The following is a 27512-nucleotide window of genomic DNA, read 5'->3' as shown; positions in this document are numbered from 1 at the left end:
TTGATTAAGCACAATAAAAATTATGTTTATTTATTTACTCAGGGGCGGCTGATTTTGATATATAGAGCGGCGCGGTCGTCGCCACGGGAGGCCGACCAAACGATTTTTTATTTTCCGCCAGCTACCTTTTCAAATGCATGAAAAGTGGACCCTGGGCACGCACGGATCCGAAAAGAGATGGGGGCCCATCTCGTTAATAATCGCAAGTTTTAAGTTTTGAAGGGCTTGGAAATTTATATAAACGTATAAGTTAATAATAAGTTATTTATGAGGTCGGATTAAACATTAAATTTTTATAAATTATTAACTTGTGCTCTCAAAATATAAATCTAAACAAAAAGCAGCAGCAGAAATAATTCATACAATCAATACAGAGCATTAAAATATTTCCATTGGAATATTTCATAATTTGTGTAGTAGAAATTAAAATTTATGTTTACAGACCCACTCTGGAGATTTTTATTGCTCTTTATTTAGAAAAATCACCAAAATTCGAGTCTATGTGAAAATTCCAAAACGTTTAATTCGTATTTGCTCAAAATACTACAGCTTTTGGTCACTTGTGGCGCTGCGATCGCTTATCAGCGCCGCCACGCGTCCACTTGATGAAGTTTTTTAACCAAACTGATGGAAATACCCTGCAACTCTATTCTCATATTTTTTTGCGCGAATTACTCAAAATTTGGAATTTTGACATTTTTTCACAAGATAAACTCAAAATTTGGGATCTTTTTAATTAAAATCACTAGATTGGTTCTTTAAAAACCATCAAATGATCAAATTTAAAGAGAAAAATATCAATAGAGCCCAAAATTTGAATTTTTTCCTTTCAGTCGGCAAAATTGCAAACATATTTATTTGTCACGCCGCCATATTTATGATTTGTGAATTGACGTGGTGTTCGGACTCGACGTCTAAACGCGCGCGGGGCGGGAAGATTAAATTTTAAAGGGAGACGTCAAAATGTCATCTTAGCGTTCCACAAAGCAGATTAGCTCTTTTTCTTGGCTCGTTATCGCGAACAATAATCTCCTCAAAGGCTTTTTTATTGCCGGCGCTCTGCCGAACTGAATTCTCAATTGGAATTAAATTGCCTTCTTGTTTTTCACTCCGCGCCGACCGCATCGCAGCGTCCAAAACGAAAAGGGCAATTAAGAAAAAATATCGGGCCCCGGCAATAAAAATCAGCCGGGCAGAAATTTAATTTTTTTATATCGAAAAATGTCCAGTTACGATTTTGAAACAACAGGTGCAGTTTCCTCGCCGATTTGGCGAACGAAAAGAAAAAAAACGCCAACCTCACAGCACACAGAAAACTCTTCCGCGAATCGGTCGAGTGTGTTTGAAAAACAAACCACTTTTGGTCACTTGAGAGCTTCTTTTTGCCCGCAGGGAACAGTTATATAGAGGGGAACACCCGCACAAGAGGAAAAACGAAAAAGGTCACAATCGAGAAAGAAAGAAAGGCTTGGCATCAATTATTTTATTACTTTCCGCCAACTATATATAAAAAGTACATAAATCTTTTCGGAAATAAAACTTGAAGTGAGTATCACATGATTTTGAATGACAAACCAGCTCTGAATTTTTCCTCAATTAATTCGGTTTATCCTCTAATTTCATAGAAACTCATTATCCGGGTACAGTCATGAAATCAGAGTACAAAAATTTATGAAAAAAAATATTATAATTTATTATTTTACGTTATTTTGAACATTAATGTTGGAAATTAATTGACTAATTAGCTATTTTTATAGTTTTTTTATCCTTTTTACAAATTAAAAATTATAACTTATTTTGAAATTTATTTATTTTTATTTAAATAACTAAATAATTTTTTTATTAATTACAATTTTTTAATTATTTCTTTAGAGTTCCCTGAAATTATTTGAAAACAAAATCATAACAATCAATTTAATTAAATTTCTTATTTACTTTATTTTTTGCAGAAATCTACTTAAAGTTAATGGAAAAATTCTGCCGTAAAATTTTTTTTAAATCTTCTCTTGAGAAATATAAAATTTAATGACGGAGCAAATTGGAGTTGTTGCGCTGATGGCAGAGCAAATCAAAAAATTTCCGGGCGAGAGTGACGAGTTAATTAATCAAAACAAAATCCCAATAAAAGCGAAAACAAACAAAGCATCTCTGGTGAAAAGACAGGCCAAGCATCACGCTGAGAGCAACGTATTTCTTTCTGTGTTTCAGAACAAAAAGCTCCTCCACGCCAGCGCGCATATTATAACATTTATTCCCGTCTCTCTCTCTCTCGGCATCAAAGTGCTCTCTCGTGAGATAAAAAAATAAAAATACAAAAACCAATACAATCGTGTCTGCAGCTTCATAGGAGGAGAAAATCGGCGTCTGCCGTGATAGATATCTTTCTCCGCGGCCGCTGAAATAAAATAATATTTCAGATTTGACTTTTGAAGCACGAGAGAGATGATTCTTGTTTCCCTTTGTCAGCGGCGCTGAATGCTGCGCACAAAAAAATTATGGATCCGAGAGAGATGAATAATATTTCGTCGGACATCGAAAGTGGGGCTAATTTTTCTCTCAAATCAGATTCCACATCTGAAAAAGTGATTGATTCTTGACAGGGGGAAATCGACAAGAGAGCAAAAAAAAAAGAGTGAGAAGTCCAAACAGCTGAAGAGGTTGACGAAAGGAGAGATGCAGATGTGATAAAAATTTTAACTTCACAGAGATTTAATTTTGTCCATTTAATATTGATAATTTTTAATAATTGATATCAATATAAATAATGAAAACCAATTTCTATGGGAGAAAAACTTGAACTGTTGGGGAAAAAATCAAATTTTTTACCATAATTTGTTTTTAATTTTAATTTAATTATATTTTTGTTCTCTATAGTTTGACTTTTTTAACCTTTTTTTTACTTTTAACCATTTTTCTAAATTTGTTTTCTAATTTGTCCCAATTTCAAACCTCAAATTGTTACTCTCATGACAATTCTGTTTTCTTCTCCTCAGAGTACAAACCTTTATTTGGAAGCAGGTCGATAATAAATTTCCCAGGGTACGTATTTTGTCAAATGGCAACGTTGACTCTGGCTGAACAGCCAAACATTCAATTTTGCTACATCACTCGGGACAAAATCGTCGACCCTAATTCAGGGTATTCAATCCAGACGGGCACGTTTTCTGTGAATAACTTTTAATGAGATGTGGTGTAAATTCCAAATTGTGAAGAGAAACGTATCAAAAATGAATATAACATTAAAGAAGAAAATATATATATAAATATAATGAAAAGATTAATTTTCTTGTAATTTTCTAAGAAGAATAACCAGCAAAATACTTTACATTTCATCACTTCTCAAAAAAAAAATTTGCAGCTAAAAAGGAAATTTTAAAAGATCTTGAAGTCTTTTATTTAATTATTTTTTAAATTTTTCAAATAAAATCAATGAGATTGTTTCTACAATTTTAACTGTTTTACTATAAAACTGGAAATAAATATAAAACTTTTTCGTCACAATTTGTTGTTGTAAAGTGTGAAACAGTAATTATTAATTAAAAAATTTACTTTTGTGTATCTGTCAGTTTTAAAAAATTAGCTAATTGATCTAATTTTTCAAGTCTCTTATCAATAAATTATTTATCCAATAAAAAACTTAATTAAAATCAATGATTTTTACTACAAATCAATTAAAAAAATGACAGAAATTTGTTAAAAAGTAATAAACATTGATTTTTTTTTTAATGAATTATATTTATATTGATTAATTTTTCTATCAAAGATGAAATAAAATTGCAAACGTTTTCATTTCTTTTCCTGCTTTAGTGGTCAAAGTCTGCAAATATTTGAGAACGATATTGGTCTGGCCACCGAATTAATACAATTTTGTGGCTTTCCGGCGTCACGCCCCTGGTAAAATGTTATATGAAGGAAGAAAGTATATCAGAAATTAATATAGCTGAGGGTCTTTCGCAGGCAATAAAGCCCACACTCATTTATCGGCAGCAATAATAATTTTGACACCCCTCCCGCGCACTCATATTCCGAAATAATATTCCTCCCTCTTCACCCTTCACATCAGAGCAGGGATTAATTCTGAGGGAAAAAGAGCGAAAATTCCGCTCGGTGAGTCACTTTGGAAGGGAATCTATTAATTTCCTTTCCTACTCCGCCCCGGCCAGCGTGTATTATGATCCTTTTTCTACCCCGGCCTATAATTACAGGCCTTGAAGAAAATCATATTTTATTATATCTCGCCGTGAAAAATGGCGGTGAGGCTTTTCGAAAATCCACCGCTCGATCCGCCTCCCGAGAGAGTAAAACGAAATTAGTTGTTTTTATCTGTCGGGTCGCATCTCCGAAATTAGCTTTTCCTCGCTAATTACCTCGGCAGCGAATTATTTTTCATCTTGTCGAGAAAAATTAAATTATTTGGTGTCGATCTCTGGCAAAAAGAAGAGTTCGTAGAAATTCCGAGAAAATTGCAGTGTCTTTGCGTGCGGAGAAGATTTTAATCGCCAAAATAAAATTATTAAAACGGTCGGATTGTCCCTGTTATTCCCACCAGCGTGCAATTGTCAATTTCTGCACCTAATAGTTTTATGTGCTGTGAAAAAACCCACAACTTGAGCACGAAAAACACGTCAACTTGTGAGCGAAAACAGGGGGAAGCAGAGAACTTGAAAAACTCAAGGGTCATTTGTCAATCATACAAAAAAAAAATTGCCGGCACCTGCTGGGACTTCTTTTCTTTCCGTAAAAAAAGTCGTATATGTACATTTTTATCGGAGAAATTAATTTCCCGTGGAAAAAAAAATTATCAAAGGGGGATAAATTTTATGTACCGACCGCACAGTGAGCCGAGAGAGAAGAAAAATTCAAAAAACATAAAGGAGGCTCGCGCGGCTGCGGAGGAAAGTGTCATTTTTATTGTTCCAGAATTCCTGCGTGTGCTTTTTTATTGTGCTGCCGGAGATTTTTATCTGCGCCGAATGGAATAATTTTCAGGGGAGAGAAATTATTTACGGCGGCGCATTTAAAAATGACGCAATAAAAATTCTATAAAGACGACTGTAAATTACTTTCAAATGAAGGTTCGGCACTTTGACCAGAAAATCATCAAAATTTTTATATTTCTATACAAAAAGGGTCAGGAAATATTCCAAATATATAAGTAGAATCTTATTTTGATTCAGTAAAAAGTGATAAGAAAAATAACCGAGTCATCAGAGGCCCACTTTGGCGGACGGGGTCTTTTTTTATCTTTGAAGGTTTAGCAAAATTCTTGCTAGCGGTTCTTTTTTTCTATTAATTTAATTTAATTAATTAAACAATTGAATGTAAACAATGTGATTTGAAAATTTGGACAAATAAACGGTAATAAAAAGTTATTCTAGAAAATATTGATACAAAAATTGATCAAGTTATTCTAATTTTTATAATTTTCTGGGAATTTATCTGAATTTTTTATTTTTCAATAAAGCAGTTTCTGAACTGTGGAACTTTTTATTTTCCTGAATATAGTTTTAATTCCAGTAAAAAAAATTCGTCAGACAGCGGAAGTCGCTTTTGTCTCTCGAGCGAGACAAATAATAAAAAGCGTGGAATTCCGAGGGCTTTGATTTTGTCCGCTCTTCTCTGTCGCCAAATAATTGATGCGTTTTTCTGACTGGTGTTACTAATTCGTCCCTTTATGGTCTTCAACCTTATGGTCATTCCCACACACCTCAGGTCGAAAAAGGAACGAAACTTTTTTTATGCATTCCCACGACGCTTTAATTGAATTTCGATCTCTGAAAATTCTCAAAACTAAAAAAAATTGAACTTTTTTTTTAATAAAATTATATATATAGATCCCGTTTGATGAGAGTGAATTAGCGGATTTAATGAATTAATAGGTAATGAAGTCGTGTCCCCCCTCTATATAATTTTTCGTGTGTGCCGCCGCGTCAGTCCGAATTAATTAAATTAGCTTCTCGGAATTAATCTTCGCAAACGAATCTCGTCTTCGTGTCTCTCTCTCTCTGCCGTGTTAAAATAATGCTCCCAATTAACAATTAAAGAATCGCACCTGCGATGCATCAAATGGAAACGAGTTACATTCATCTCGCTGCGCGCACCGTGTGTTGGATTAATCACGCCGCGCCCGACACCGCGTCCACAAACACATGCAAGTTCACTGTCCTCGATCGAGTTGGAACAAAAAGTCGGAAAGTCCAAAGGACAATTCAATGCTTAAAATGCTGTTATATTTAATATTTTCTATGATATAAAGTTCTGAAATTTAAAAATTTATTGTAAATGTAAAAATAATCGACACATTTTCTTATTATTTTTGCACCATTAATTTCTTTTACAATTTCCGAATTTTGAATACAGATTTAATTAATCATGAAACTAAAATAAAAATGAAATGAAATTTAAATACCCTCGAATTAAATTCTTCCATGAAATTTTTTCAAATTGGCAATTTTCAATCATAATAGGTTCTAATTTATTTAGAGGTAATTTATTTTTTTATTTATTTTCTCTCTCTTTTAAATCAGGTAATGAAGTTGCTCACTTCTTTGTCCCACGTTGCAGACTTCAAACCTTAAACAGTCAATTTAGAAAAAAGATATCTTACTTCTAATTATTAAAATTTTCTAAATATATTGTTTTCGTAAATTAAGTATATATTTTGTTGGAAATAATAATGTATTTTTCTAAAGAAATTCTACGTTGATTCAGAAACTGATCGAGAAAACCAAAATGCTCTGAAAATGAATTAAAAATGTCCAAATTTCAACTTGAAATTAGAAATCTTATAATTTTTTTCCAAACAAATTTAACATTAATGTTTCCAAAAAAATTAAATTTCCCGTTTAAAACTTAAAAATCAATACAAAAGTCAACACACTCTACATCATGTTGTCTTGATTATTAAGTTTTAAGTTTTAAATGGTAAAATTAATTTCTTGGAAACAGAAATCCTTGTCAGTTTTAAATAAAATTCGAATTAAAAATTGTAATTTGGACAGTTAAATTTGTTTTCCGAGCATTGGTTCTTTATTAAAATAAATTTTTTTTTATACATTTCACTTTATTATGAATCTTCTGAAAGATACATAAAAAGTGCCAGAATTTGGCTACATTTGGAATTATTTTAATCCTCAATTAAAATGCTGGGAAAAAATTCAAATTTTTAGATTTTTTTTTGCATGAATTTGCTGGAAAAAATTTATTTATAAACTTTGCATCTTCATTGTGGAGTAATTTTTTATTGTATAGGTTTGTTATAATTGATATTGTTTGCACTTGTGATGAGAACACACACGAACTCATGCGAGTTTTCTGATTTGCTCGGTGCCCGAGACTTTATAGAGAATGAAAAATAAAAAATAAAAACCACATGCGCTCATTACCTCATCATCATTTGCGGCCCTCTCGCGTTTTTTGCCGCGCGTATAATTTTCTCCTTTGTCCGAATTCATATTTCATGTTTTATTTCACGCCGTCTCTCTTTTACTTCATAAATTTTTTTGTCAGTGTGTGCTCTGATAAACGAGTTTTTTTTCTACTCTCCGCGGAGACGCCGCGGGCGCTCTTTTCTATACACAGGTCATTATCACTCGCTCAACACGACCAATTCATTCCTAGGCTTTTGAATAAAATTTATGCACAAATTCGCGGCGGGAAAATTATTCTGGCCAAAAACAAGAGCTGTCGACACCCGAGCGATGTTTAATGTGTTCAAACCGCACGCTTTTAATTCTTTTGACTGCTCGTAAAGTTTTCGACTTTTATGATATTTATTATTTCTGGAGAGCAAACGCCGCGCAGCGTTTGTTTGCCTTTGCGGAGGCAGCTGACGAGCTGCTCTGTGTTTTCCTTTGGCTAGATGTGTTTGGACAGAACTTGTCCCAAAAAACGCGCTCCCTGCGAGAATAAACATTTTTTTTTCTGTATATACAAAACGACTCATGTGTGTGCCTTATTTTGTTCACAGAAATTCTCTAGGCCGGCACAGAGCAGCTGGAATTTCACCATCGGAACAGGTAAAGAAACTTTTAAAATAAAAATTTGAAAAAAAAAATACAGAAATTTTTCATAAATTTGAAAAAAAAAATGGTTGGACGGTTTAAAAGTTACCGTTTTATTTTAATTCACTGAAATAAAATTTTCAAGATCCTCTCCGGTCCTTTGTATTGCTCTCTATTCTGAAAGATTGCTAAATTTTGAGTATATCTTGTGAAAACACTAATTGATAATCCCAAACCGTTGCGTCTCAATCAAAAGAAAACCTAAATACGAGTGATTCGCGCGAAAAACGTGTGAGAATTGAGTAGCCAATCAGATCCATCAGTTTGTTCCAAAAACTACAGAATTTGGTCACATTGGCGCTGCAGAAAACTTGGCAAAATCAGCGATCGCAGCGCCAATGTGACCGAATCCTGCAGTTTTTGATCAAAACTGATGGATCTGATTGGCAACTCAATTCTCACGTTTTTCGCGCGAAAATTTTGAAAATATAAATAATTCTTTCAATTAAGGATGTAATCAAAATTATTGAATAAGACCAAACAAAATAAATCAAAATCAAGAACAAATATTTAGAGATTTTTGTCAATTTGGACACTTATAATTTCAAATTAACTTACAAATTAAAGCTGAAATTTAGAATTAAACTTGAACCTTTTCAATATTTTTCTAAATTAATTTTATCCAATTATTAATTTTTGAAATTTTATATAAATTACTTTAAATTTGTCGGCGTCTCGCTCGACAGAGTTTGAATTGTTGGAAAACGAGGTGCGTGCAAGAAAACGAGTGTAGTGAAGTTGTTAATCAGTTGTATGCATAACAAAAGGTGGGGGATGAGGCGCGATTAAAAAACGAGAGGGCGGAAGCCGTGAAGGAAGCGCACCAACGGAAATAAGGGCTTAATTCAGTGCAATCAGAATAAATTAAAAGACGCGGCGTCCATTTTGCTCTCTGCTAAATAGACGCGCCTATTTTGTGGAAATAATGGCCACCGATTTCGAAAACAAATAAAAGCAGATCTACAGCATTTAATTTTAAAAATAAAAAATTGACTGAAATTCTCAAATTATGAAAATTGTTTTTATATAAGAATACAATTTTTTAATAAAATTTGGTTAAATATGTATTAATTTGGTGCAGAATGCAGAAAGTAAGTTTTTAATATTTCAAATCATACGGAAAATTGAAACTTAAATTTATAATTATATTTAAATATAAATTTTTTAAATAAATTCTATCGAATGGAGTGTTTTTTATCTCGGAAGTTTTAGCAAAATTCTTGCTGTTTTTTCTCTTCAAATTAATTATTTTCAAACAATATGATGCATTTTGACAATTAAAAAACAAAAATAACAAAAAGTCCTTGAAATATTCGCTTTTTTTCTAAATTTCCAATTCTTGAATATATTTAAAATAGAATCCATTCATAATCTTGAGAGTTTCATTTTCAACCACAAAGCGATCGGCGGTTTTTGATAATTGAAACTATTGAAAGGCTATGCGCGTATATTTCACCGAGATATATCAATATCACTCGGTGCAGCAATGTCAGGTCACACCAGAGCGGCCTCCATAAATTTCGCGATCGAAACCCGAGGATATTCTGCACTGGAGCAACGTAACGCGCCGCGCGTTTTCCTGCAACTCTTCTTTTCTTCTCTGCAGCCGCCGCCGCCGCCGCGTTACATGAGATGTTTTATTCTTTAACCTTGAGAGAGGAATCCTTATTTTGTACACTCGCGGCCGGTTTGCCAGCTCAGCACAAATGAAAAATATATACATGCCGAGCTATTCCTCCTCTATAAAAGTTGCTGTGTGCCTTGCTGGCAACATTTTATAAAAAGAGCGCCGCACATGATAATATTCTCCATAGGAAAAGGATTGCTATTGCGCACCTCCTTTATTCCCCACAACCTTGATTGGAACAAAACCCGCCGTGTTGTTCGAATATAATATAATAATACACATAACGTATTACTCTGCGTGAAAAGAGAGAGAAAAATTGCCGAAATTGGCCAACAGGAAAAATTTTAGGAGTTCAATAAAATTTATTGCCGATTTCCTTCCTAATTTGGAACAGACGTTTGTTTGTTGATGAGCGAAACACTTTTACTGGAGTTTTTACTCTAAAAACTTGTTATTTTAAAAGTGACAAGAACCAAAATAAATAAATTAAATGATCTGGAAAGCGATATCATTGCAATTTTTGTTCAAAATTTCAAAATTCCCTTCCAAACATTTTTTTCTTGCAATATAAAATAATAAATAAATTATTCTCTATCAACAAAACAAATTTGAAACTAGGTCGGCCCAATTCCATCAAAGTAGAAAAGAAAATCACGTTTTCAAACCTTCAAAATCCCATAACTCTGTAAGTAAACGGTCAATTTTCATTTTTAGAACTGAGTTTGATTCAGAAGATTCTACAAATTTTGAAAATTAGAACAAATACTGCCCTTTTCAATTTAATTTTTGAGCTAAACAATGACAAAGAGCTCAAATTTGGTTCAGAAATAATGGTTCGGTAAATGTATTATAATTATTATTGCTGTTTATTTGTCGAAATTGTTACATGACTATAATAAAATTCAATTGTTGACAACAATTTATTTGAAAAGAAAGGAATTGTTGGACAAAATGGCTTCACCACTAGCAAAAATTTTGCTAAATCTTCTAAGATAATTATATGAAAAAGACTCCATCCACCGCAGTGAGCATCAAAATTTTCTTCAAAATTATAAATCTTTCCTCTTAAATTGACCAAAATCAAAGAAAATCAGTAAAAATTATAATTTTTTTAAATAATTTAAGAACAAAATTTCATTCGATCTAATTTTATTTTAGTTTGAGTATCAAAATTGTGGAGTTTCTAGAGTTTTGACCTCTCCTAAATTCAGCGGCTTACTTTTTTTCATCTCTCTCACGGCGCGTTTTACATCGACGACCTTTGCCACTGGCCAGTTATATTCCTAAATCGGAATTCGAGGGTGCGATCAAAGAGAAATTCCAAATTTCTCAATTTAAAGGTCACTCTGCTGCTTTTTGGCCGTAAAACTCACTGGCCAATCTAACTGTTCCTCGCGCCGCGTTGATGGGTAATTAAAATAATTTCCTCTCGGCTCCACACTTTGGTCGGCTCAAAACGTTTATCCAGCTGGCGGGGAGATTAAAAATATATATAAAAACATTTTCCCTTCAACTTATGTAATTTTCCGGCAGAAAACCTGATAGAGAGAGGCGATTTTGTTTAATGTGTATAATATTTTATGTGCACCAAAATTAAAGAGAGAGAGAAAAAATATATAATAACAACGAGCAGAGAGGAGCTGCTTTTTCTCTCCGATATATAATAATGAACGTCATTATCTCGCGCTTTTTGGCCGCAGCAGCGAGCCCGACGAGAGTAATTATTACTTTTATATTATGTACAAATCTTTCCAGCAACAAAACAACTAACAATCTCCTCCAATATAAAGGCTTATCTGATTGGAGACTCTCTTTCTTGCAGCGTTACGAAGGAAAAAGTCCTTTTTTTTTGCCCCACTCGGCAAATATAATTATTATTACCGTGCGTTAAATTTTTGCAGACGGATTTGGCACTTTTTTTCGAGTCAAAAACGTCTTCATTTTCGTCGGCGCATGAGAAAATTATATACGAAATTGTCTTCAGGTGCAAAATGCTTCATGACAAAGACTGATAGCGGATCTCGAATTGAGCCAGAGCCGTAATTGAGCTCTGAAAAAAAAGCGACGGCTGATTAAAATTTTAATTAAAATCTCTCATTTTCGTCAAGGATGAGATCATTATTTTATATACGAAGCACAAAAGAATTAAAAATTAAAAACTAGGGAAACTTTGGCGACTAACAAGAAAGATTTGAGCTCAGATTGAGGTTTTTTCAACAATTTAATTACCTCTTTTTAAGTTTTTTAATTCATTCCAGTTAATAAGAAAAAAATTTGGCCAAAAAAGGAATGTTAATTTTTTTTCTACATAATAATTTTGTTAAGTTGTGCAAATCTAATTTCTGCGTTGATTGTTCCACGCAAATTGGCTGCTCGTCCCTTCAACACAAATAATCGCACTTTGGGCGCAACAAAAGAAAAAAAGGTGTCCTGCTCTCGTGTCATTTTGTGACTCATTACGGCCGGGCCCGCTTGAAAAATGGTTCGGAGAAAAAGAATAGGCAGCGCCCCTGCTGTATATATTCATTCGTATACCTGCCCAAACCAGCTTATTATCATCAACGTTTATTTTATATGTAGATATAAATACGAATACATATTTTAAAGAGATGCGCGGCGGTGACACTTGAAAAATAAATCTCATCTCCGCAGCAAACACAATGGCCCGGGCTGCGCGTTTCTCTTCGGAGTTAATATATCACAATAACACTTCTTCTTCTGCTCATTTCTGAATCTTTCTTTTTTGTTCACGATGTAAATAATGAGCGCGGCAACAATGGCGTCATTGTCGTCCTCATCTCGAGAAGAAGTCCGACCGACCTACCAACGTGTCGCGCCCTTTTTTAAATACAATGCCGCGCAACAACCGCCGCAAATTGTTTTTGTTTCATCTCTCGGCGCGCAGCCAGAGGCAGAGCCGCGATTTTTATCTAACATCTCGTTTGACAATTATTATTTATTCCACGAAAGGTGCTTGCAAGGCGTCAGGTTGAAAATCGAGTGGTGAGAAAAATAAGTAAAATTACTTTTTAAATTAATATTAAATTATCATACTCTTTTTTTACTTTTGTTTAATTCCAATTATTTGAATTGAAAATTGTGATTTTATTCTCTTTTGTCACAGGTGGCCAACCTGCAAACGTTTTTAATTAGACAGTTGGCCAACCTGCAAACCTTTCAAATATCCGAATTCAGCCAATAGGAAAGTGACTTTTTCAGCCAATCAAAGGTTTTAGATCTTTAATCGACCTTTTCTCAAAAACTTCTGCTGTGACCCAAAAGTTTATGGTCACAAATCAATTCCCTGTGACCTCAGATTCCCAGTGTTGCATTGATTACAGGTGTACCAACCGTATTTACAGATTAATCTCCGTTTTCAGATTTCTAAATTGAAGAAACCATCATAAATCAATTTTTTAGTTTTGAATTTATTGAATTTTTTTTTAATTAATCCTTTCAATTGTTCATCAACTAAATTTAATGAAACATACTTGAACATTGTTGAGTGTTAAATCGACACAACTACCTTGGAATTTGAATTTACGGCGGGAAAGTCAACTTTTTCTGTCATCAACTGTGATGATTTTTCTTTAATTTAATAAAAAGCTAATTTGTAAGGAGAAAATTAACTTTAAATGAGATTTTGATAAGAATACCAAATTTTTTGTTCCTTTTCTTCCAATTTGAGGCCAAAATGAACTAGAATCACTGAAGCATTTCGACCTTGGCCGTCAAATTCGGAGAATACAGAACACGTTTGTCGTGATTGAGTAAACAAAAAAAGGGGGCGATTTATTTATCCTGACCTCATCTACATTGCACCGGGATCAATCTGTATACGAAATTCAAAAGACTATTAATATGAACCACGCTCTAGAAACAATAATCATCTCTCTGCCCGGCAAGGAGTAGATTTCTCATCCAATTAAGAGGCGGTCGCGACGATCGAGAGCGCGCACGCGGTCATCTCGCGCGTGAGAACAAAACAAACTGGCCCTGGCTCGTATCGGGATATAATAATAATAATCCATCATTAAATCGTGGAATGAATAAAAAAAATAACCACCCGCACCCTTTGAGCCGTTTTGAGCTCGGCAGGGTCCCTTATGAGAACGTGCCTATTTTTATTGTTATTTCTCTCGGGGCTGTCTTTTCTTTCTTTCTATCTCTCAGGAGGTGTATATTTTTCTGTCATTGAGGAGGCGGTTCCCGCCCGACAAGGACCTTAATCATAGTCTCGTCTCCTCGTAATAACCGCGAGAGAGGTGCCGAAGAATTTGTACCGCGCGCGTTCTTATTCTTTATTCCAACTTCCTTTTTGCACGGGCAATTTTCATTCTCTGCGATTATGTACGCGCTTGACAGCAGTAATTTTCGCGCAGCAGGACAAATGAGTAGACGAATAATTATGATTTGCAAATGCAAAAACGTAGAATGAAATTCAAATGTAAAAAAAAAATCAAATTTTACAACCTTTTTTTCATAAGCAAATGAATTATCAAATAATTAAATTTGAGATTCACCAGACGTATGAACATAGAAAATATAAAGTTTCTATTGCCAGCAGTAAAATTAAATAATCATAAATTATCATTTAAATTATTATAATTTAATGAGTGCATTTAAAAAAAGACGATTTTCATTTTTAACAATTATTTTCAATGCTGGAAACTTTGCAGTAAAATAAATTTGGAAAAAATAATAATCCTTCGTTAAAATTGTATTTTTACTTATAATTACAAATTACTTTTTTCTTAATTATTTGTTTATCCTTATTAAAAATAATAATTAACCAAATTTTGACTTAAAATCTTCTTTTTCCTCATTGTGGGTTTTGTTTGGAGGCACAAAACTTTCCAGCACGTATATTTTTCCACGGAATTTTAAGTGGGACGAACAATAATTAACCGCGGTAATTATTGCCCTGTGCATATCATGAAAATTGATGATTTCGCCAGCAAACCGCGAGCGCTGCATACTTTTCTTAAATATTATTCCCTTCTCAAGCCCATCTTCGCAGAAAAAATGCTAATTTATCTCGTTCGCCTAATTACTCGCGCCGAGAGCCGCACCGGCCGACAGATATTAATTGCCGAACGCTTTGTGCCAAAATCCAAGCGCGATAATTAATTAAAACACGTCCGCCGTTTGATTGGGCGGCTCCACATATGAATTATCTGCTCTCGCCCGCGAACAAAAGAAGTGGGAAAAAATGGCCTCCTATTATGTATGAATACAAATTTTTTTTCACTCTTTCTCGTCCGGATCGGGCACAAAGAAAAAAAGGAGGGCGTGTGTTAGAAAAAAAGATGATCTTTTCAACCTGGCGACGACGAGGGCAGGGTCGGAAATAAAGGACGCCGTCTGCTCACCTTTTAGTTCGTTAGTTGATTGAGGAAGGTTTCCTGTTTTGTTTTTGCCTCGAAAACACCTCGAAATCAGTTTAAGTATTTAAAATGGTACAAATTTATTTGGCTCAAAGTTGATGTGAAATTAAATTAAAGTCTGTACAAAAAAAAACGTTCAGAAAATTTGAAAGGTAATATTATTTGGGATCTTCTTTAGAAATAAATGCCACCTGAAAATTTATTTTCTAGTATTTAAGAAAAAAAATGTCAAATTAGTGAAAATTTTGTATGTTTTTTATTAAATAATAACAATTTTGCCTAATTTTTCTCTTTTGGTTTGTATTAAATTTCTATTTATTGCTCAATTTTAAAGAATATAATGGAATTTTTTTTAAATTTAAAACCCATTTCAGGATTTTGGAATTTAATTAAAAAATCAAATCTTTTACAAAATCCTAATTTTGATGTAAGCAGTTCTTGAAATATTATTAATGAATCCAAACTGATTTTAATTTATTTGAAACTTATCCACGATTTTATTTCTAAATTTGAATGAATTTAAAACTTTCGACTTTTTATATATATATTTATTTTATATCTCTTGATTAACGGCTTATCTAAACTTTTATTGCCCCCAAGTTTTAATGTTTTTATTTTTCGGAAAGGAAGAAACGGGCCGCGCTTTTTATTAGCACCGGGTTTACAAATTGCAAAATCGGATTTTCGCACATGGAACAAGGAAAATAAATCTGCGCGAGGGCCGCGCCGACAAGCCTCCTTTTATTCGTATAAAAAATTAAACTATACGTCCCGCAGTAAAAAAATAAACCAACAGCATCTCTCGATCCTTATTCTGAAACTTTTATTCTTTTACAACGACGGCCAAATAAAATTATATTGCGAGAGAGCCACTTGGTGCTTTCTTTGCCAAATCGCTCTCGTTAAAACACAATATAAAATTTGTGCAAGCTTTTAAGGAGAGGGTTTGCCGATATCTCTGCGGAAAATCTCCTCTTTGTGCAGCGTTTTAATTTTTTTTTTTGTAATTTTAATAATACAATTCTCATCAGCGGCGCCCGGTGAGGAAAAACGTAATTACCCGCGAATTTCGGAGCGACCCCTGCTGGGCGCGCTGAAATTCGTTTTGAACATTAATAGGCATGTGATACTTAACAATTCAACAACACAAAGAACAACAACGGAGAGGGAGTAAATTACAAGTTTCCGTTGTTTTCACGTTTGCATTTGCATTATATTTCTTCGAAATTTATGACAGATGCAATCTGTTTGTGCATAAATTTTAAGTTAAATAAATATGGAATTTGGTGGAATTTTTATTCGTTATTTTTGATAAAAATCAACCTTCAATGAATTATTTGAAAATTTTCGCTTTAATTTAATCCCAAATTGCTTATAATTTCATAAGAAATAACACAAAGGTGGAGGTCTTGTTGAATAATTATCTCAAAAGTGGAACTTTTCAGAAACCTTTTCAAAAGTATCAATTAATTTTGGAACAAAAATTACTGAATCATAGAAGAGCTTTTCATTATGTAAATTTTCAGGAATTAAAAAAAAAATCCAATTTTTTTCAGAAATTTAGAATTTGCACAAATTTAAAATTTAATTAAGATTAATAATAAAAATCTATTAATTTTGATTCTTTATGTCTGCAATTATAAATTTAAAAATTAATGTTATGAAATTAAGCATTAATTAGAAACTTTTCTCTTCATTTGACCATCAATTTAAACTTTTTATGTCAAGTTTTATTTGGTAATTGCTCTTTTCTTGACGTTGTATATCCCAACTAATTGAAATCATCGTCCACATCAATAGCCATCTGACGATGCAATAAAAAAATCGAATCTTTATTGCTTGAGTCAGCAAAACTCTTCAAACTTTTTGCGAATATATACACGAACAGTCACCAAGGCCATAAATTTCAAGTTCTGTTCTCTCGTCATCCAACTAGACAGACTATTTATTTAGCGTCCGCCGAATATTGTACCTTCTCTCTTGTACGGGCGCTATTTATTTTCCCAAGAGTCGTTTCTCAAAGTTCATTAAGGCACAATAATTCAGCTCGTTAATACCCGACGAAGAAGCAGCAGCGGCTCACCTGCAAGCGGGGACATAAATTATCCTCAATAAAAAGCCATTATTATATAAAAAAAAAAACGAGCTGGCACCGGGCCAGAATTTATATACTTGATTGTAAATTATCTTTCCGCAGTGAAAACACTAATTGTCCACCTTTTATTGCTCCTTAATTATTTCAAATTTTTATAAATTTTTTTTATTTGCAGATGGACGAGTGCTGTTGATCTGGACAGCGTAAAATTGCAGCAGAGGTGAGTTTTGAGTTTTTTTTTCCACCCCCGTATATATATCAGAACTTCCGGTTCAATTAGTCAATCGCAAAGGAAGAACGGCGTAAATTTCTTTTATATACACAAAATGTATAATTAAATCGATCTCTGGAGCGCAGAAATGACAGCGAGAAAAAAACACTATACTTTTAATCTAGGGGTGGTTATTTTTTTTTCTAATGATAGGGCAAACGGGAGTATTGGATTTCAAAAAGCTGACGGCCAAATTTCTCTCCTGATCAGGCAGACGGGCCTCGTTATAACCGCAGTTTGTTCAAACCAGCAAACAACAAGAGGGGAACTAGTTTTCCTTCTCCAGGAGGAGGAAAATAGCGCTTTTGTCAGATGGCATATGAAATACTAGAACTTGACAGGCCGTAATGTTGTTATTTTGAGGGGGAATGAGTGCGTTTTGCGCGGATCAAGTTTGATACAAAAATAGGAAAATTATACGAAAATTGATTCGATAGATTTGAGATGGATTATATAAAAAAATTGATTGAATAAAATTTCAGTTACCCTCGTATAAGGGAGAGGATGAATAATTTCAATTCCCGATGGAATAAAAAAATTTGAGATTTTTTACAATCAGTTTCAATTTCAAGGATTTTTCATTTTAAAAGTGAATTTGCAACAAATAACCGGATAAATAATATTGAAAATTAATCATACATCTCATAGATTATTTAGTTTATAAAAAAAAAATGCTTTTAACAATTTCCAAATTTACTCAAACGGCAGCCATTTTTTTATTTTTGGAAAACTTCGAAAATTAATTGCTCAATCAATTTTTGTCCAAATTTAACTTTCCTTAAAACATTCCAACAATTACAAAAATAACTATCAGGATCTGAAATTATTATGAAATCTTCATTTTCTTCAAGTTGTCAGACCCTTTAATTAAACAGACTCTTTTCGATAAATCTCATAAACGCATTCTTCGGATTCTATCAACGGATCTGTGGGAAGGGATGCTGATCATCATATTTGAAAGTGACGAAATTCCAGCAAGACACAATGGCCGAATTATCATGACAAAGTGCGCAGCTCTTCTTTCATGAATGATCTCCAGCGGCCCGAAAGAATGAATATATCCGAAATTAAATTTCAAGCGCGCGTGAAAACGCAGACCGATTTTTCACACACAGCGGGAAAGCGACCCTTCCTTTGACGCGCCATTAGCATCATTCACACAGTTTTGTATTTTCGATCTCAATGTGGACGAGAAGAAGAAGAAGGGCAACGGTGCATGAAACCGCAGAAAAATATATATACCCGCACAAGTGAAGGGTAAACTTTGAATTTCTTGCGGCCGACCAGTTTCCTGTCATTCTTTTCCCACTTTCCTCTGATCGGTTTCTTTATTTGTATAATTTTCGATGAGGCAGAGCGAAATCGGCGCCCCGGGCGTTGTTTCTGCGAAAGCGGGACGACGAGCCGCGGGAGGTCCTGAGACGCCCATAAGGCCTCGCTTGCCATTCATTATATGAATCGTTAGCTGGAAATGGGAACAAGTTAAATATATAATAATAAATAATATTCGATTTAGACTTGCTATTATTTTTGTTTTTGTTGAGGGCTCGGCTCTGATAATATGCAGAAGAAAGATGAAAAAAGGGGTAAAAATTTGGATTTTACATCTTAAATTAAATGAATTTGTTAGTAAAGTTTGCGGGGAAGTCACAAATTCAATAAAAATAAGAATTAGTAAATTTATTTTTGGTATTTTTATAAATGAAGTAGAGAAAATTAGATTTTTAGATTATTTATAATTTTTAATTCAAATTATTGTTTTTTTTTTTTAATGCTATTTTAGTAATTTCTAAGTCTGCTCCTCATAAGTTAATTAAATTACAAATGATTTTGTTAAATTTAAATACTCTTATTATTTTTTTTACTAAAACGATTTAAAAACATGATTTATTTATTATTAATATTGACACTTATTGAAATTAAAAAAAAAAACATTTTGACTTTAAAACGCGTTTACGTATATAAATGAAATTGCAGAAACTTCTGAAATTAAATTAATTAATTTCCTTTTTGTTGAATTTGAGAACTTATCCCGTTTTTTGCTTATAGAGCAAATATTATTCATGCTCTAATTTATTTTTTACGTCCGCAAAGTGACTTTAATGCAGTCAAGTAGACGAAACAAATTGCTTTTCGCGCCTGCCTCGCCCCATGCAGATGCCGCCGCGGGTAATTATCGCCCGAGGAGGAAAGAAGCTGTACAAAGGACCAGCTGCACCTCTTTAATATAATCCGGCGCACGCCTGGTGACAGATGCGGCCGCTCCAATGTGCAGCAGTCATTTATTGGAGAAATGAATGCAAATATGTGTGTACAACAAAAACATGATCCGGATCGCGTGCCAATTTTCTAGAGAGGATGAAACTGCTGCTGTGCAAAAAGCAATTTTAACGCTGAATGTCATCAAAAAATCAGCTTGAAATTAAATATTTTAAAAATTTGATGATAATTTATTTCTTTATTAATTTTTGTATGCATGGATTTCAATTTTGCTTAAACTTCGAAAAGTAAAACTTAACTTTTGAAAATAATTCTAGAATTTTTTTTTGCAGATATTTTGTCTATAAACTATTTTTCACCCCAAATCTGTCAAGACTTACAGATCCTCTCCGGTCAAATGTATTGCTCTCTATTCTGAAAGATTGCTAAATTTTGAGTATATCTTGTGAAAAAACTATTTGAAAATTCTAAACCGTTGCGTCTCAATCAAAAGAAAACCTAAGTACGAGTGATTCGCGCGAAAAACGTGTGAGAATTGAGTAGCCAATCAGATCCATCAGTTTGGTCCAAAAACTACAGAATTTGGTCACATTGGCGCTGCGATCGCTGATTTTGCCAAGTTATCTGCAGCGCCGTGGGGCATTAGTGGCAAAATCAGCGATCGCAGCGCTAATGTGACCAAATTCTGTAGATTTTGGAACAAACTGATGGATCTGATTGGCTACTCAATTCTCACACGTTTTTCGCGCGAATCACTCGAATTTAGGTTTTCTTTTGATTGCTACGCAATGGTTTCCAAACCAATTTCAAATAGTTTTTTCACAAGATATACTCAAAATTTAGCAATCTTTCAGAATAAAGAGCAATACAAATGACCGGAGTGGTTCTTTAAATAAAGGAATAAAATTATTTAAAATTACAAGAGGACAAAATAAAATTGTAGAAAAGCTTGACCTTAAAATTCACTGCAATGAAACGAATCGGTACAAATTTTTACAGTGTGTGAAAAAAGAAAAAAATTCAGTGTTTAATTGAAGTAATGAAGAAACGGCGAGACGCGCTCGAGAGAGAGCAATCTATTTTCATTATACTTGTAATTTATCAGGCATGACGCTGCAACTCGCACTTTTTCTAATGAGACCGACGAAAACGAAAATTAAATCGGTTCCACTTGCATCCCAGCTTAGGACTTTTCAAAAGGCGACGTGCTTTGAATGTGTCATGAGAGACGTACTTGAATGGGAGCCAGAGGAACGCATAATATCGACGAGATGAGAATTCTGCACGACAGATGAATAGCAAATGCTGCTGGGGAGAAGAATTTAATGAGAAAAATTCCCTTTGTTTTACATCTCATGATGCGTTCGTGCGAAAGTGATTTTCAGATGATTGTCACGCGCGATATTTTTATTATTCCCATTTCTCTTCTTCCCCCTCACATTTATAAATGAAAATATACAACAAAAATTCATGACATATTGTCTGATGTTTGCGAACACACGCGTTTTATTTTTTCTCGGAAATACCCATTATAGTAATAGGGAGGGGGGATGTGTATAGGAAAAAAACGGGGAAAATTTTAATTAAACATAAGGTACTTCTTCTTCTGCTTCTTTAATTATCGCAATTGGACTGCATGAAATATCCGGCGGCAGATGCGGTGATTTGAATGCCCGGTTTTGGAATTATTTCCAGACGCCGCAACAAAGAAAGTTGACGCATCATCCAATCAATTAAAGTTCTCCTTTCAAATTAGTGATACGCGGAAAAAAGAGACCCCAGTCGGACCGAAAATAAATATCTCCCGAAAAGTGTAAAAGCAGTAAAGTGTGGGAAATTCATTTATTTCCAACCCTTTACCTGAATAAAAAAAATCCAATTAAATAATAAAAAGAGTCGATGGAATTACATTTTCAATCGGAATAAATATAAAAAAAAACTTTCCCACGCCGGAAATAAATTTGAAATTTTGTTATTGCTCGGCTGAAAATTTTTTAAATTAAAGACTGAACGCACAATGAAAGGCGCAATTTAATACGGACCCTTTGTACCTTACACGCAGCGGCTCTCAATTAATGTAAGATGGCCGCCCGAGAAACAATAGAGGCCCAAAAGAGGAATGCATACCGCGCCGCCGAAAGGTCAAAAGACCCTGCGAGCCGCACCGTCTGCTGACCTTCGTACTGTTTCCATGCAATTTAAGGTGAGACAAAATGCAAAATTATGAAAAAGTTTGGATTTTGTTTGTTTTAAATTTTAAAGTACCCGAAAGTACCAAAAATGTCAAGTTATAAATTATTGGAAAAACAGTAAATTTTTAAACTTCAAAACCTCATAGCTTTTCAACTGCACGGTCAATTTGAGTTTTCCAAGCAAAATCCAATTTCCGACAATCCAAAGATTCCAAAAGTTGAACAAAATTGCTAGCTTTTCAATTTTTCTTAAAAGTTATTTGTTGAAACAGTGAAAAAATCCTTCAGAAATTGGAAATATGTAATTTTTTTATTTACATAATGAAAAACAAAAGAATAGGTAAAAATTGTTCTGTCAGTTTTTCTTTAATTCATAATAAATTAATTGACATGACATTTTAATATTTTTAATTTATTTGAAAACCACCTTTCACTTTAAAATATTAATATGGTGTCAAATTCGATCCGTCCATGCAGGTGCACCTGATTAGGGGACGAATCGCCCGCACCCGTTTTTATAAAAAAAACTTCAACCCTCATCGGTGTCTCTTCTTATTCCTCTCTCTTTTTTGACGATTTTCACGTTTTTAATTTCGGAGAGACAAGGAAAATTCGAGCCGGCGGCGGGTGTCACTGCACATCTTGGCATGGGAAGCCTTAGCAGGTTTTCGTTCGAGGGCGAGGTGTCGATGTCGACCTGAAACTGAACACGCGTCTCTCTCGCTCCACCTAGTCCTGCACGAGGAGATAATTAAACAAAAAAAAACCGATATCGCAGCTGATGAGACGCAAGCTGAAATTTCAAACGTGTGCGATTCAATATTTGGACAATTTCGGGCGAAAAATGTAGACGACCCGTGTTTCTATAACGGAAAGTTTGCGTATTGAATTGCAACGGCCATGAAGGTGGCACGTTTTTGAAATTTCAAAAGAAAAATGCCGAAATTTATTGTATAACGAAATCTCTAGAAAATTTAAAATTACTTATTTTTTACTTTTTGTTAGACTTAATTTTATTTGAATTAAATAAAAAAATCGAATCCAAAGATTCAATTAAAAGTAAAATTTCATTTGATAATACAAAACAATCATTTTAATTTAATTAATTATAAAATTTTGTTTTTATTTTCATTTTTAAATTTTATAAAATTATAATTTTATCAACCAGAATTGAAATTACTCTTTAAATTTGCAAACCAATTAGAATAATAAATACATAATAAAGAGAATTTTTAGTTGAAATTAATTAATTACTTTGAAATCATATGAAATTTTTCCAAAAAATTGATCTTGAATTATTTTTCTTTGCTTGTTTTTTATTTTTAATTTTTTTAAATCGCTCTTTCTCTGAATAGTTAAAAAATCTGAATAAATTTTTTATACAGTGTAATTTCAATGCAATGTTTTTAATTGCCGGTTAGAATAAAATCAGAGTCGCCTTTCCTCAAGTGGAAGCCGAATAATATTTCATTCTTTGTAGAGAGAGTCCAGCCCGAAAGGTGCCAATTAATTTAATTCCACCTGTCCGCTTCACTTGGATCAAATATTTATTGAGCCGCAATCGGAATTTATGGTTCAGCCTCATTAGACCAATTAAAAAGACGCCATTTTGAGTCTCGTCGAGGACGGAAGAAGAAATTAACGAAAAAATCCGCAATGCTCCGGTGACTCAAATTACGCGTCGGCGGCGGCCTTTTGAAAGAAATAACAAACAAACAGAATTCGAAGTGCTTTGATGTGACCGCCGGCCGATTTTCCGCTCTCGTCTCGGAAAATTAATGAATTCATCCGAGACTGAGAGAAAAATCTTCTGAAATGAGAGAGAAAAAGCAAATAAATAAATTTTATTTAAAAGGTATAAAAACCTCCGAAAACGTAAAATTCATTGCATCATTAGCAGTGCTCAGAGCGATTCTTGTTCCATAAATCATCCTAATTTGATGCACATGTTTTGACCTCTCTTCTCTGGTTTTGCTCATTTCGCTTGTTCTTAATTAAGGCTAAAAACATCCGCAAAGAGGAAGAGAGAAAGAAAGATCGTGCGTTCATCTCCAGTTTCAAAAGTGTTGGGCCAATTAAAAGTGCGGAGAGACTCAAAAATGATAAGTTTGTGAAGTTTACGAAGGAACGAGCCAGGTCAGAAAAACGGTTTTTCGTTCGCTGCAAAATAAACTACACAATGAGTTGGCGGAGACGTGCAAATGATAGGGTGCAATAAAATTGTAATCTTTCCGGCAAAATCTCTAATGAACAAAACACCAAACCTGAAAACGCAACGTTATAATTTTTAGAAATTGGAATGGAAACGAATTATCGAAAGCTTTAGAAATAAAAATAAAAATTTAAGAAATTAATCCTATTCTTCAATCTTGAAGAAGACTTAAAAAACTGAAGTTACAATGAATTTTATTTGAGCCTGATAATTATCCAGTAAATTGGTCAGTCAAAAACAAAAAACCCAAAAAAAAAAAAAAAAAAAAAAAAATTAATTGGGTGGTGCCTTCTGTACCACCAATAAAGGGCACAGGCCGACAAGACTTTGTCTTGGCCTGACCCTAAAAAAAAAAAAAAAAATTTGGAGCAACTTATTGTGCTGTAATTTACCTGCAACACCACGTTTTATAAGCAATAAATTATTGTTATTGTAATCATTATTATTTAATATTATTATTTATACTTTTGAAAATCTCTTCAAATCAGAAACTTACAAGTATTCAAAAAGTACAAGCATCACACATCACACAGTATCAATTATTAATTAATTTTAATTAAATTTATAAAATTAAATTTTTACAATCAATCAATTTTTATTTTCAACGTAACCAGAATTCATTTTCACCTATTTTCTATTTAGGAATTTTGAAGTTTAATTTCAATATCTGAATTCCTTGTTTGATTTATAGGCAGATTTTTGGAAAATTAATAGCTAAAGAAATTTGTAGAAAATCCATTAACATGCCTGAAATTGTTGATGGCTTGCATGAGATAGTCGGATTGAAATTGTTTTGCGCGACCACTTTTTCAAATAGCAGCTCTTTTCCTAATGGCAATTCGATGTTTTGCGAGTTTCAGCCATTTTTTTATAGTGTTATTTTGCGTCTCTCTCTTTTTCAAGAGAGGATGTTGCTGCGGGTTGTGTCTCGGGACGAAACAATAGATCTTTTATTGGTGCCGTCTGCCCGCGCTGAAAAATTTATAGCGCGGCATATGTATCGTCGCGCAATTTATACATGAAATTTATTGGGAGCTTCGCGAAAGAACAATCAAATTCCCATCCGTGCAGAGGGAATGAAAATTTATATAGAAGAATGTATACGGACAAGAAAAGAAGCTGATGCTTGTTAAGAATAAAATTATTTTCCTTTCAACGCGCGCCGAGCGCGGCCTTGGATTTTTGATTACGGCTCCAGATTAAATGGGAATATAAAAATAAGAGAAAAAAGGAGTCGCCTGGGCAAACTGGTCCGTTGGCAAATTGAGGGTTCGCCCCGAATTCTTGCTCGGGCGCATTATCGATGAGTTTCGCCGCAATTATTGTCGTTAATCCGTCTCTTGTAATGCTGCAAAATTAAATTATAGGCATTACATGTAAGTAGTGTACTCGAGGGTTAACAAACTTTCAAGTGCATAAACTGGTTTGATTAAAAAAATTGCATTGTTTTAAAAGATTATTAAATAAATTGGTACTTGAAAATTGTGTAGTCGTCAAGTATTTGATTGAAATAAAATTATAAATTTATAATTAATAAATTTTAACCAATCTCTTTGTTTGCCACATGTATATGAAAAAATTCAAATTTGTAAATGGAAAAAATGTGAAGGAAACAAAGCAAAATAAGTTAAAAATTGATAAATTAGAAAGTAAAAAATAAGGACTGGAAATGAAGAGATCGGTTTTGTTCTCATTGAAAAATTGTTTTTTATTAAAAAGAAAAAACAAATGGCTTTACCAGTTTCGGTCACTGTCTGTGACCCTAATATTTACTGAGAAAGCAAAAATCAGAAAATTCAAAAACCTAAAAATTTAATTTGCTGTTTTTTTTTATATTTTTTACTTGCTCGTGAAATAGGTTCGCAGATCGTGACCGAAACTGGTAGAGCCGTTGGTTTTTTTCAATTCCATGCCAGTTTCTTCAATCAAAGTTAAAAAATTAAGTAAATATTGGCAAATAATTGGAAATTTTAACCATCATAGTTATTTAGACTTCATGATTTGACTTATCTTGCTATAAAATTAAATTATAAAGCAAAATATTAAAATTGAAGATTTGGAGAATGGATTAATTTTAAAACTGATTTCGAATTGAAAACGCTGAAATTTGAAGAAATAAACTATTTTAAAATGAAATTAACTGAATTGATGGAAACTGCTTGAAAAAAACAATATTAATTTACTAAAATATCTGTTGGATGAATTTGTTGGTCTCGTGAAGGATCAATTTGAAAAGCCAAAGAGAAGAATTTTTTGCTCTCCAAATAGTTTTGTTAATCGCATTAAATTTCAAATAATTATCAGTTTTATACCTTTTGACACTTCTTTCGTGCCAGGTGACGACCGGACGTGCTGGAAACAAACTAATGCGCACCCCGTCAATAAATTTTAAAATTTTATCCCTCGGGTGTGACTTTTAATGCGCGCTCGAGGGTGTCAAAGCCTTAAATAAACGCGCTCTTTTTTCCACCTGGACAAATGAGGACGAAAAACACAGAGTAAATCACCATGCAGGAGCCGCTGATAAAATTGTTGGCCATCTGCCTTTGAATACTCCCGAGCCCAATAAAAAAGAGAGAAAGACGCGTCTGATTGCCCGCGAGGCAGGTGCGAGACGTTCCGCGCCTCCGCGCTCTCCGCACCTACTCGTCTTCGGAAAAAAAATAATAATAATAAAATTTGTCTAGATCTTTTGAAAAGTATAAAAAAAAACTAAAACCTATTGTGCTTGTTTCAGATAATTAGCGATGACGTCATCGTGAGTCGCGATCGACTTCGAGTGAGCCGCGGCGGACTCGTCAATTCAGCAGGTATGTAATTTTTGAATTTATATTTTTTGTCCCAGTTCAAGTCTCGCTCGCTTGAAAAGCAGGCGTGAAAGGAATTTTTACAACTGCGCATAAAATTGAATTACTGTCACATAAATTTCCTTTTTCGGGTTATATCATTAATGAGTCGCCGCGCGTAAAATTATTATAACACGCCGAAGAAAAACTCCTTCTTTTTATTTTTTATGCACACAATAAGCCGTAAATTACTAAGCCGGCGACGTCGACTGCAAATTTTACACGTCTAATCCTCTTTTAATGGCGGCACTTCCGTTCTTCTAATTGAATCGGAATAAAGAGTTATGGCCTTTTTTGTCGTGGCATAACGAATGCGGTGTGTTTTATCACCTTCTCGGCAGCCACAAAAATTCCAATTCAAAAACAATTTTAATTAATTGGTTTTCATTTGAATAAAGTTTAATATAAATTTGTTGGCAAAGGAAAAAAAAATAAATTTCAAATAAAAATTAGGCTTTGAAGTCATAATTTAATTTAATGAAGTTTTGTAAACATGTAAAATCATCAAGAAAGAACTGATTTTTAAGATAAATTAGAAATAAAAAGTTTTTAAATATATAATAAAATAGAAATTTAAACCCAGTAAATTAACAAAATTG

General features: G+C 33.5%; 2 protein-coding genes across 4 annotated transcripts in view; both read left to right on the top strand.

Moving 5' to 3' along the window:
- LOC132204765 (uncharacterized) overlaps positions 1–27512 on the top strand; it is a 95464-nt gene that overhangs the window by 64806 nt on the left and 3146 nt on the right. For all 3 annotated transcript variants that reach the window (XM_059633517.1, XM_059633518.1, XM_059633519.1), the window contains 3 exons: positions 7970–8018; positions 17348–17392; positions 26805–26877. The gene's annotated coding sequence lies outside the window, so the exon portion shown is untranslated. The remainder of the gene's footprint in view (positions 1–7969; positions 8019–17347; positions 17393–26804; positions 26878–27512) is intronic.
- The window catches only part of LOC132204769 (golgin subfamily A member 7), a 123764-nt gene continuing 121252 nt past the window's right edge, over positions 25001–27512 (top strand). The window contains exon 1 of the mRNA XM_059633525.1: positions 25001–25011. The gene's annotated coding sequence lies outside the window, so the exon portion shown is untranslated. The remainder of the gene's footprint in view (positions 25012–27512) is intronic.

This window comes from Neocloeon triangulifer, unplaced genomic scaffold (assembly GCF_031216515.1).
Source record: "Neocloeon triangulifer isolate White Clay Creek 2 clone unplaced genomic scaffold, ASM3121651v1 ptg000022l, whole genome shotgun sequence".
Taxonomy (NCBI): Eukaryota; Metazoa; Arthropoda; class Insecta; order Ephemeroptera; family Baetidae; genus Neocloeon; species Neocloeon triangulifer.
The sequence above is the reverse complement of the archived record's forward strand: the minus strand, read 5'-3'. Positions and strand labels throughout refer to the sequence as shown.